Consider the following 13,650-nt stretch of genomic DNA (forward strand, 5'->3'; position numbering starts at 1 on the left):
AAAAAAAAAAAAAAAGAAAGAGGAAGGCAAGGTCCTGTGCCGAAAAGGAGAGGGTCAGTTGTTAAGTGACTTGGAAGAGAAAGATGAAGGTTTAGAAAGGTGAGTGAGGTTAGGGAACATGATTTGTCGTGGCCCCAGATCACACAGTTCTGAGATTCTCTTTTCCCTGGAGAAAGGGGGAGAAAAAAGAGATAAAAGTACTATTACTATTATCTCATTGGGTAGGTCATGAGTGTCAGAGAAGTAAGGAAACTAGGAAGACTAGCTTGGAATCCAGATTGGAGAGGGCAGGAAGAGGGGCTAGGGCAGGAAAGGGAATGGAGGACTAAGAAAATTAAAAGTCTCCATGATGTCGAAAAGCATATACACAGAATGAAGTGTCAAAGTTCAACGGGTAGAAATGGAAGAGTGGGACATCCGAGTTTATAATGTACCCATTGTTGGGAGAGCATCCAATTTAATATTTTTAATTAAAAGGATAAATTTTTTAAAAAAGGAGAAATTAATTTTTTTCTGAAGTTGGGTTAGACTTGGTTTATACACTGCCTCATAGTGAGTAGAAAGTAAAAATTAATAGATTTAATACTGAAGTAAAATTTATAAATAATACTCCCAGGAGGATACTTTTGAATGTTTGATTTACATTAAAATTTTCTTCAGATAAAACTGAAGTACAAGAAAGGTGGGGAAAATAAAAGCAATTTATAAACAGTGGGGAAAAAATGGAGGTCAATAAATGAATTACTCAAACTACAAAGAGGAGTTGTACAGAACTTAAACTCTACAAAGTTTAAGAGTCGTTTTGTTGGCAATAATTTAGGTGTAGCTCCTAAAGAAATTGACAGTTAACCTAGGTGTTCAGTAAGAAAGACCCTGGCAGATTCAAAAAAGAAAGAAGGAACGTTAGGAGGAAGACACCATTACTTTCCCTATGGCAGAAGAGAGAAGATAGGGCTGGGTCCACAGTCATCATCTCTTTCTACAGGTCTGGTTTTTGTCTGTGCATACTTTATTGTTCCTTTGTTTCACTTTTCCTCCTCTTTTCTCCATGACTCCTCAAAGACCATATTTCTAATATCACCACTAACCAGCTATGAAACCTTACACAAGCCTCCAGCTTCACTTTCCTGGAGGGTGAGGGAGAGATGGCCATGGCTCCGCTGGTGCCTTCTGCCTGCCCCACCCTCAGCTCTCTTCCCTAGGACACACTTCCACAACCCTTAGTTTAACTTTCTCCTCTGAACCTCTTGTCTTTTTACTCCCCCTCATCAATGCTAGTTTCTCCTACCTTGCTGATGTAACTATCTGCTGTAACGGATTTCAAGTCGTCTGAAGCAAACTCCATATTTCTCATTTCTGTACTTGTTATAGCCTTACAGCTCCTTGAGGACACAGTAGAAGAATATGAGTTTTAGAGTGGGGCAGACTTGGGGCCGTAGCTAAGTTACTTGTTGTCTTTGAACTGTGTTTTCTTCAACTATGCTTCCCTCAGAGGGTGGCTGAGATGCTCATTTAAAATAATGTGCTCTCTCTGTATATATAATTTTTAATTAAATCATAGCTGTGTACATTAATGCAATCATGGGGTACAATGTGCTGGTTTTATATACAATTTGAAGTGTTTTCATCATACCGGTTAACATAGCCTTCACAGCATTTTCTTAGTTATTGCATTAAGACATTTATATTCTACGCCTAGTAAATTTCACATGTACCATTGTAAGATGCACCGTAGGTGTGGTCCCACCACTTACCCTCCCTCCACCCATCCTCCCCCCTCCCCTCCATACCACCCTGAATGCCCCTGATCTCGTCTGTGCTCTATATTTTTTACACAATGTCTGACAGTCAATGCACTGGTCCTATCAGATCAAGAGCTACATCGTTTTTATCCAGGAAATACCTGTTGAATTGAATTAATCAGATAGTGTACTTGAATGGTCTGTTAAAGCTGGAAAAGAGTCGCACAAAAGTAAAGGAATCGTATTAAAGTTATATTATGTCTCATTTCTATCCAGTTCAAACCAGCTTTCTTCCATCCGTGTCCTTGGACTAACACAATGTCCCTGTCACTACTCAACTTTCTTCTAGATCTCCTTTGTCTTAGATTTGCTATATTAAATAAAGCAACTATTCCACTGTTAGGGCCTGAACTAGAAGGAGGCTTTATTATGAAAGACGGAGGGAAAGTCTGGAATAGATTAGTGGTTTCCAAATTGTGCTTCACAGAATCCCCCAGCTTCCTGGTGCCTCAGAGTGTTCACCAGAGGTAAAGAAAAGCCAGTATTGTTGGGACCCCAGATACCCTTCCTCATACCGTAAAGTTTACCTTTTTCTTGTATTTATGTTTATTAGAATTGCAAACAAGATATCATTTAGAGGAAGTATTTGTTTCTTAAAAAAAAAAAAAAAAAAGGAAGACAAATCAATGATTTAGGTTGGGAACCTTCGAGGCTTCTCTTCACAAGCCCAGTGTTAATTACTTTTCTCTGAATAAATATTTGAAACATTATTGAAAGAGAAGGAGGAACAAGATCAGCTGGCAGCATAGGGCAGGAAGAGGGAGCAAATCCTACCTGTCTTCCAAGTATTTACCTTTGGGTGAATCTCAGTATCAAATTGCGCACAGAACAATCACTCTGTTCAAAGTTTTTTGTCAAATCAGTCACACTCAAAGATAGAGAGGCTGAAGTCAGATTTTTTTTTCCTTTTCAGCTGTTTTTCTTGGATTAACTATCCTAAACTGATTGTATTAATTCAGGAAAAGAAAAAAACAAAACAACTTTACTGTAAAGTTGTTCTTACTTTGTAAAAGTGACCTGCAAACAACAAGGGATCTCTTCTCTATCTGTTCTGCCCTAAAAGTCATCACTCCATTCTGTTTGGCCTTTCTTTTCTTTCAGTGCTCCTGAAAAATCCCCGAATGTCCAAAATTTAAAATGCATAGCCACCTTAGTTATGTAGGTCTTAGGGACCATCTAGCTCAGTTTTTCTCATTTAGCAGATGGAAAAACTGCACAACCAAGGAAATAATCAAGAGAGTAAATAGATCACCTGCAGAACGGGAGAAAATATTTGCCAACTGTACATGTAACGCAGGACTGATACCCAGAATATACAAAGAACTCAAAGCAGCAAAAAATAAACCACTCCATTAAAAGGTGGGCAAAAGACATGAATAGAAGTTTTTCAAAAGAAGATAAATATTTCATCTTACATTTGTAAGATGTTGTATTTCATACACACATGAAAAAATGTTTAACATCACTAATCATCAGGGAAATGCAAATTAAGACACAGTGAATTAGCACCATACCCCTCTCAGAACAGCCATTAATAAAAAAATAAAAAAATATAGATGCTGGCATGGGTGCAGAGGGATGGGAATGCTTATACACTACAGATGGGACTGCAAATTAGTACAATTTCTACAGAAAATAGTATGCAGACTCCTTAAAGAAATACGTGTAGATCTACCATTCATTCCACCAATCCCACAGCTGGGTATCTACTGAAAGAAAAAGTAGTCATTTTATCAAAAAGGCATCTGCACCCAAATGATTATCAAAGAACAATTCAAAAATGTAAAGGTGTAAAACCAATCTAAGTGCCCATCAATTCATGAGTGCATAAAGAAAATGTAGTGTGTGTGTGTTCACACACACACATACAGACACATACCCTGGAGTACTACTCAGCCATGAAAAAGAATGAAATAATGCTATTTGCAGCAACTTGGTTGAAACTAGAGACTGTTATCTTAACTGAAGTATTTTAGGAATGGAAAACTAAACATCATTGGCGCAAAGAGATTTAAAGAACACTGGAAACCAAGCAGCAGGGAGTGTGGGTGGAGAGATATGGGATAAAAAATTACCTGTTAGGGGGTGGCGCCTGTGGCTCAAAAGAGTAGGGCACTGGCCCCATATGCCGCAGGTGGTGGGTTCAAACCCAGCCCTAGCCAAAAACTGCAAAAAAAAAAAAAAAAGACTATCTCAAAAAAATAAATTAAAAAACAATTACCTGTTGGGTACAACGAACACTATTCTAGTGATGGACAGACACGTCAAAATCCCTGACTTAAGCATCACATAATTCAAGGTATCTATGTAACAAAAATGTGTGTACCTCACTATTTTGAAATTTTTTATAAAGCAGAAGGAAGAAAAACCAAACCAAACCAAAACAAACGAACTAGTTTACCCCAGCCAAGTTGAACGCAAACCTGGGTCTTTACAGACCAATGACTTTGTGCATCAGACACAAATTATCGCCAGGAATTGCCTAACCGTTGGTCTCCTTCATTGCTTCTCACACTTAATATTTTCTGGACGTCAAACCCTCCTTACTTCTCTTTAGAACAGTGGTTCTCAGCCTTCCTAATGCCGCAGCGTATTTTCATTGTTAAAACGGGGTCACGACCCACAGGTTGAGAACCGCTGCTTCAGACCATCCAAACTTAACTATAAAACAAAGCTACAAATTTTATTCCATATAAGCATCCCCCCCAATTCACTTCACAAAAGAAAACAGCATTTGGTAGTGATGCAGGTCGGAAGCTTGTTGCTGCTTCTAGATTTCCCAGCTCAAAAGCCCCATTGCCAGGGCATCAGTGATTGAGGGAGAGAGAGAAGGTGGCACCAGGAATCTCCAAGACAGCAAACCCGGAGGGGCCTTCTCACTGTGCTCACTCACATCTTCCTGGGAAGACGGGGTTACACCTAAGTCTACAGCTTTGAGGACCTCATAGAATATCAATGTTGGCTGTGCCTGGAGAGGCGATCGAGCTTTGTTCCCTCATTTCATAGGGAACCTGAAACCAGACACAAAGAACTTATTTTAGATCCATTGTTATGCTGCAATGCTGGCTAATAAAAGAGGACTATTAAATTTTCTAGAATTTTACAATCCAGTTTTAAAAGCCATTATTATAACGATAAAATAATAAATCACAAGTAAATTATATTAAAAACCAAAGATAATAAATTCCCCAAATCCATCTCTTCCTAATTGTTACTATTCCCTATGCTCCTCAAAGCTATTTAAAAATATAATGTAGTGAAATCACTCAGATTAAAAACATAAATTAAAATTGTCTGTCTACAGACAATTGTAGTTCAAAAGTGGTGCATTGGAACCACTCTGTAATAATATAATTAAAAGATTATCCGCAAATAATTCAATTATGTATATAAACACATATATATGGAGAGAGAGAGAGAATCTCTTATGTGAAATATTGGGATTTAATGATGAACAAGATATGTTAGTTTTTGGAAAGCTGAGTGCTAGATGGAGAACACTCTCAATGTTCTGTGTTTTACATTTTCTCAGAATCCTCTGTGCTCTGGATAAGCTTCCTGAAGGTAGGAAAGGTGATGCAAGTCAGTCATTTTAGTTGTTCTACCACCTGGCATTAGCCGGAAAGGACTGATTGTGGAGCGATTTCATTTCATTTCACAGGGCCTGCTTCTTCAGTTTATGCATGATGGTCTTTAGGCTCAGAGAGGGTAAGGAAGTTGTTCAAGGTTGCTCAGCTAGTAATTAACCATGATTTAAATTTAAGATTGTACAACTCCAGAGTTCCTGCTTTACTAAGTTATATGTCTTCTAATTTTCATTTATCATAAAACTATATGAAGTGTTTGCAGTTGGGTTTTTTTTTTTTTTACTGTGAAAGAACAAAATATCCCATTAATTACTACTCATCACAACAGTCATCCTTTCCCCACTAGATCAGTAGAAAATGGCATAGGAAAACTAGTAGCAGTAGGTAAATGTTATTGAAGAATACTGGCCTTTCTGCAGATTCTCAATGTTGCCAGAGGAGTTGACTCTTTTTCTTTTTCTTTTTGAGATAGAGTCTCACTATGTTGCCCTCAGTAGAGCACTGTGATGTCACAGCTCACAGCAACCTCAAACTCTTGGGCTTAAGCTATTCTCTTGCCTCAGCCTCCCAAGTAGATGGAACTACGGCACCTGCCACAATGCCCGGCTATTTTTTTGTTACAGTGTCATTGTTTGCCTGGTCTGGGCTGGGTTAGAACCTGCCAGCCTCGGTGTATGTGGTTAGCACCCTACCCAGTGAGCAACAGGCACCGCCCCCAAATTAACTCTTAAATGTAAAAAAAAAAAAAAAAGATAGCTGAGCTTTCTATTGCTTAAGCAGGCGTCCTCAAACTACGGCCCACCTAGGACATTTATCCGGCCTGCCTAGGACATTTATCTGGCCTGCCCGGTGTTTTTGCCGCCGCTGCCCGTCCTGCTTAGCAGCCAACTTGTACCGGGGCCCACAGTCTGGCCCTCCAACGATCTGAGGGACAGTGAACTGGCCCCCTGTTTAAAAAGTTTGAGGACCCCTGGTTTAAGGGAACTTGAGTGTTCAAACACCCTGGGAGTATCCTCAACCTTTAGGTAAAAATGATCCAGAACTCTGAACATGGCATCTCCTCTTCCTTCCATCTATCCATCCAATTTATCCATACCTTAAATTACTGCTTATGCCTCAAAAATCAACCTCTGTAAATCTTCAGCGAGATGAATCTTCTGGCTAGTTTCAGAAACATTCCAAATCACATAATTTCTTTTACATTTTCAGTTCAGAAAAGCTTCCCCTACTTCCAGTTATCTTTGTTGTTATTATGGTCATTATTATGATTAATCCTTACACTTAATTTGAAGATGCTAAACAATGCTTTGATGCCTTTTAGTATCATTCCTTTTTATTGCATCTAACAGTGTCTAAGGAGCCCCAGAGGATGAAATGTATTTGAATGCTTGAGATAAATCCCAGCAGTAACTCACATACTCAAAAGTCAGGTCTGTTAATATATTTTCTTCCTCAGGTGGAAATATTTCTCAGATCACCTATATTTCTGTCTAACAAGGGTATAAGTGAACTTTTCTAGAAATAGAATGTAAATGTTTTGACACAATGACTATGCAAATTACATGAAATTTATGTGAACCAGCTTGATGAAAGTATTTCAAAATGTATATGAAAACACTACACTGTACCCCCTGTTTGCATTAATGTATAGAGCTATCATTTAATAAAAAAAAAAAAAGAAAAAGAAAAAGAAAATGACCAGCCTGTTCCTTCTCTTTCTCTACCCATCCCAACTCAAATCCATAGGTCATCTTCATTCTCAGAAAATAAAAGTTAAATAGGACAAATACAATTCAGTCATACTTTTCTCCTATTTCAGTTTGCCACGATTTAAACAACAAAATGTAACAACCAAAGAATTCCTTCCATATATTACTGACATGATATATTCTTAAGAAAGTCTCTTGTGTATTGTAGGATCTATTTCTCTTTCATTCCATGACTCCCCATAGTTACTTGACCTCCTTTTCATCTTCCGAAGACTTTTTGCTTCTGTGACCTGTCTTAAGACTTGATTGCCCACATCTCGCCTCTGCCATCTCCCTTTACTATGCATCTGACCCCAAATTTCTCCCACTAAACTTCTGTACATCTAGCATCAACTCAGCAGTCATTAATTCTAAGGGAAGGTCTTGTTCCTCTTCCAAGTACTAAAGTCTCTAAGCTTCATATTTGTGCCCTGCTCTCTATCCTGCCAAATAGGTAGTGGTTTCTCTGAGGCCAGCCCTTTCTTCCACACTCCCCATCCCCTTTCTGCCTGGTCACGTTTTATTTCTTGGTGTTCCCTCCTAACCTATACACCTTCGTGATGATCAGCCTTCCCCAAAGAGCATTTTCATTACTTAGCCAGCATTTACTGGCTCAGAATTTACAATTACCAGCTTTGTGCCCTGTTCAAAATCTAATCACATCTTTCCCCTTTGTTCCTTTAGGCAAATCCAAAATGATTCAGCCAGCTGTCCCCTACAAGTCATTTGTTTTCATCCATTAGCCTTTTTAAATTGTGATGTTTTATAATCCACCATCTTTCCCCTAGTCGGATTCTTTGCATTTACCAACACCCAGCTCAAAACTTAGCTTACTTAGAAAGGCTATAATATATTTTTTGTCTGTATTTACTTCCTCAATTTGGCAAGCTTTAAGTATCCATGCCCTGAGTTAACTCTATTGTAATTTATCCATGTTAAAATGGTGTTTTCTTTTTGTCTATACAGAGCTGTTGCCCCAGTTAACAGCTAAGAAACTGGGAGTAAAAATTAATATTCCTTCTCTGGTTCTTTATAGGACAGAACCGTAGAATGAATACATTGGAAAATATGTTATTTTTTATTACCTCTACTCCTTTTTTTTTTTTTTACAAATAAGGACTCAGAATTATTTTCCTCAGAACCCATAGGAATTCCATAAGTGGCAAGTGGTAGAAACCAGGCATCTTGGAATGTTATGCAATGTTCTGCAGAAATCAAGTATACATTTAGCACTGTCACAAACTGAGCTATCTCTAAATCCATGATCATAAAACATGTTATCAAAATTCACTATCCTATAATAAATTCACCAGTTATTGCTCAGACCCATTTCAATCTGCCATCTGGAAGAAGATAATAATAAGTGATGTAAGAGTTCATATTAACATTATTGATTATGCCATTTTGATATTGCAGCATGAAAATGTAGTCACATGCCTGCTTACCTACAGGGTGCTTATTGATAAACTGCCCCCAAGTTAGAATTTAGGAAACATTTGAATAAATGTAATCACCACGAATCAGGTTTGGGATACATAAGGGCTTTGCATAACTATGATGACCTAGTGGAGAATTCATGCAATATCCACGGCTCAGATATATATTAGCATAGAAATTTTTGGTTGCTTGTCTTTAAGACAGTGACCTCAGCCTAGCTTATGTACAGCAATCTCAAAATCCTGGGCTCGAGCGATCCTCCCACCTCAGCCTCCCAAATAGCTGGGGCTACAGGCTCCCTCTACCATGCCCAGTTAGTATTTTCTACTTTTGTAGAGAAAGGATCTTGTTCTTGCTGGTCTCAAACTCCAGAGATCAAGTGATCCTCCTGTCTCTGCCTCCCAGAGTGTTAGGATTATAGGTATGAGCCACTGCACTCAGCCGAGCAAAGAGCTTTAGAAGGACCATGGGGAAGTGGAAACCTGCAGAAGAGCTTTTTTATATTTGAAGAATATGCTAGGTTGGATTTAGACAAAAAAAGAAACTTAATACACTGTACGAAAACAAAAAGTAGGGCTTCTTAGAGAAAATTATAAGATGGAAGGGTGAGAAGTACTGTAACAGTCAATCCAGTATCATCAGTAATCACTGAGAGTGATTTTGCAATCTCAGCCGAGACAGATGTCACTACCACATAAAATTGCTTGTTCACTGTCATATAATTCAGAATGTTTAATGAGTTACTTAGAAACACAGAAATGATTTGCTACCCTAAAACCTCCAGAAATGGGTCAGATTCATTCAGAAAATAATTACAGTGGCCTATAATTTTTTCTCAATTTCATAACTAATTGGGGGATCTGATTATAGCTTTTTTTTTTAAATTTGAGACAGAGTCTCACTTTGTCACCCTTGCTAAAGTGCCATGGTGGCATAGCTCACACCAACCTCAAACTCTTTGGCTCAAGAAATTCTCTTGCCTCAGCCTCCTGAGTAGTTGGGACTATAGGCACCTGCCACAACACCCAGCTATTTTTTAGAGATGGTGTCTTGCTCTAGCTCAAGCCCGTCTCGAACTCATGCATTCAGGGGATCCACCCGCCTCAGCCTCCCGGAGTTCTGGGATTACAGGCGTGAACTACCACATCTGGCCCCCTTTTAAACAGTCATATACAGTAAGCAAAAAAAGTTAAAAAGAAACATACATACTGAAAAACAATAAATGACTTCAAAGATGTTATAAATCACCCCCCAGATTCCCAAACCAGTCCTATAGTTGAAAGCCTAGCTAAGAATCTGCAGTGTAAACTTTCATCCAGATTAGCTACTGGCAAACTACAACCCACGGGCAAAATCTGGCCCAACTCCTATTTTTGTAAATAAAGTTTGTTGGGGGCCCTACCCATAGATCAGTGGGTAGGGCGCTGGCCACATACATCCCGGCTGACGGGTTTGAATTCAGCCCAGGCCACCTAAACAACAATGACAACTGCAACCAAAAAATAGCTGGGCACTGTGGTAGGCACCTATAGTCCCAGCTACTTGGTAGGCTGAGGCAAGAGAATGGCTTAAGCCCAAGAGTTTGAGGTTGTTCTGAGCTGTGATGCCACAGCACTCTATCTAGGGTGACACAGGGAGACTCTGTCTCAAAAACAAACAAAAAAAGGTTTGTTGGGGACACTGCCAGATTTATTTAGGTATTATACATGGCTGGTTTTGAGTCAGGAACAGCAGAATTGGGGAGTTGCAATAGCAACCATGTAGTAGCTCACAAGGTCTGAAAGTTGAAAATATTTATTTTCTGGTTCTTTACAGAAAAAGTGTGGCAACCTTTGAACTATGTGAAAGACTCTAAGAGATTAAGACAAATTGTAGTTTGAGCTAATACTGTGCGAAATTTAAGACACTTTCTTTTTTTTTCTTTTTGTAGTTTTTGGCTGGGGCTGGGTTTGAACCTGCCACCTCCGGCATATGGGGCCAGCACCCTACTCCTTTGAGCCACAGGCACTGCCCTAAGACACTTTCTATTGGATCATTATATTAGGGAATACAAGAAATTAAAAAGTGGGGGATAACAGCAGGGAATAACACATAATCAGAGGTTGACTTGGAAATAGCAAGGGACCCTAGACCAATGAGGACAGATCCTCACTGAACACTTTATTTTTTATTATAATTGTTTATGTACTTGTCTTATCATTCCCATTAATATTTCAGCACTTTAACTATGGGATGGTGACCCAGTCTATAAAGCATATCTTACACAGATAGTATTCAATATTCTGTAACATAATGATTCATACCTATAATAATTTAGTATGAAATAACTTGCACATACATTCCATGGGTAACCACATTTTGAACCATGTATCATATTGAACCATATGACATTACAGTTTTGTAGGTCAAAATGTTGGGAATGCTAGCAAATTCATAGGGTTCAACGTCACAAGATGAATATTACTGGGAACAATTTATAGCTGAGTAACTGATAAAAAGGTCTGTCCAGATCACACATTCCATCAGTAAATGGCAGACTTAGGCCTTGTGCCTCATTCCTTGGACTGCTGCTACGGAGTGATAAGATAATCAGCCCATCAAGAGGGTAATACTGGGTGGATTTTATACTGAAGAACAAGAGATATATATTCATGGTTTTTCTTAAATGTAAATTCTCCTGATCAGCATCTATTTTATTCTAAATGTTCTCTGCTAATGATAGCAAAATAATTTTATATGTTTACTGGCAATATATGCCTTGGGCTGAAGAATGCATAAGAAAATAACTACGGTAGGAAGCTGAGAACTCACCAAACTCTCTAGAGTAGATTGCGCTTTCATGGTCCCTGTTGCAAAATTGTCTCGTGTGGTCTCCTTCAACAGAGGGAATTATATGTTTTCATTTCTCCTGACTCCATTTATTTCGAGTCTTGGTACTAAAACAGCTTAAATCAGATTTTGTAAACATACTTTGCTGTACTGTAACAGGATATGTACTATTGATAAGTTTTGATAGTATAAAAATAGAAGTTTTAAACATTAAAGATCTTGTCATTCATGAACATTTTTCTTTTCCTGGATTAATTTTTATGTATGTGTGTTCCTGGTCCCCATAAGTCCCTTCGTTTCCTCTGTTATTTTTTTTCTGTTTCCTTTTGATCATGCTTTACTCTTTTTACAAATGGATTTTTCAGAGCCCATCTTGCCTAGCAAGTCCACATTCTCATATTTATCTAATTCCTTAACATTTAACATAACAATTATTTATATCATTCCAATTCAAATAATTTGTCCTAGTGAACTTTATTCTAACTAAATTAAACATACAGGATTGACTAGGAGGAAATGTGGTTCATATAATAAGAAACCACAAACTTTAGGGTTTTTTTCCTCAAGAGATACAACCCTAAAGAATAGTCCCTAGCAGTAAAGTGTGGTATTTAATTAGCAGATCATAAGGATTTAACAGGCAACACATTGGGCAAATAATTGTGAGAACTACAGAGAAAAAGACCCTCCCATCTCTGTTTCATCCTGTATATGCTAGCCCCACCTATTTTTTAGATCCTTTATCTGAAATTGTATTGTATATTTACTTGGCAATTTGTCAATTTCCCCACCAGAATGGATATAGATTGTTTTGCTCACTAATGGATCCCCAGGGCCTGGGGCGGGGCTTGGCAAAAAGGCATTCCACGATGCTTGCCAATAAAGAAATCAAGTGGATTTGAATTCTGTGTGTATTTAGTTTCATTCCTCTCCCACCCCCACAAAAAGTACCCCTAAAATGTCAATGTTAGTTATTTCCCCAGGTCTACTTGAGAGATCCAAAGAAATTATAATAATGGACAATTAAGAAACTTCTGCACTGTAGATTCTTGAAGACAGAAAGATAGATGAATATGTTTTGGTTCTTCAGTATGTGTAGGCGGCAACGCTACACATAACATGGTTCTTGACATAATACTGAGGCATTCATAAATGTTAGTTGAGTGAAAGAGCGAGTGGCCTTAATTCACACAGACTGGAAGGGTTAGGAGGGAAATACAGGTTGGATGACTCCTAAGTTTTTATTCTTTCTGATGTATCATATGACCTCTGTAAGGAGTGAAGTAGATTTTATAACATTGAGACAAAAATATCTGATGAGATCACACAACCCAATAAACAAGGTTTCCCATGGTGATCCTGGGGTATACACTATTTGTGGTTTTAAAATACAGTAAAGTATGTGTTATTTTCAGAAATATCTACATTTCAATTAAAATAAAAATACAATACTGTTTAAAGAGTATATGTTCAAATACTTAGAAACTCAGCTACCTAGAATAACGTATTTTCTGAAGGCTCCTGGTAGGTAAGTGATTTTATGGTCCTATTTTCTGTTCCTTTCTAATTGAGATTACATTTTGACTCGGGGTACAGTATTGTTATTGGTTTCTATTGAAATGGTTAATTCATAGAGATAAGAGCCACATTTTGGCTTCTGGAGTTTGTGGATTCACAGTCTAACAAATTTTTAGAACACAGAGGGTATCAAGTACAAGGACTTGATGAAGGAAACATTTGAAAAGCAGAGCACAGGTAACAGTGCCTATGTCTGTAAACAGAGCGAACAGCTACCGTTCCATTGCGTCCATGAGCCAGCTCTGTGCAACGGCTTGGCAGGTCACAGCATCCAGTGAGTTAGATACCAATATTGTCCCATTTGATAATTAAGAAAATTCACCAGACTACATAGTACAGGGAGAATGATGATTTAAGGATAAGACTTCAGAGTCTCTAGTCTGCATTTATAAAGTTAATGACTGTGGGTAAACTATTTTAAGTCTCAATTTCCTGGTCTGTAACACTGACAGGGAGAACGGACTGCCTACAGCAGTGGGAGGAAAGGCCTTTATTCTTCTTAGCAGGTTATTCCCATCTCCCTAGTAAGGGGCAGTAGGTGTCACACTTCAAAATCCAGCTGAACCACTTGAACCACTTTCATGTCTGGAAAATGGCAATTCCCCATGCCAACCTCCAAGACATTTTGTTCTAAATGATCTGGAAGGAGGCTCGCGACCCTGCACTGTA

At 38.3% G+C, this 13,650-nt stretch overlaps 1 protein-coding gene across 4 annotated transcripts in view; it reads right to left on the reverse strand.

Moving 5' to 3' along the window:
- The window catches only part of TP63 (tumor protein p63), a 229,967-nt gene that overhangs the window by 146,225 nt on the left and 70,092 nt on the right, over positions 1–13,650 (reverse strand). The window lies entirely within an intron of this gene.

Source organism: Otolemur garnettii, unplaced genomic scaffold (assembly GCF_000181295.1).
Source record: "Otolemur garnettii isolate 467f Iridium unplaced genomic scaffold, OtoGar3 scaffold00060, whole genome shotgun sequence".
In the NCBI taxonomy this organism is placed as follows: Eukaryota; Metazoa; Chordata; class Mammalia; order Primates; family Galagidae; genus Otolemur; species Otolemur garnettii.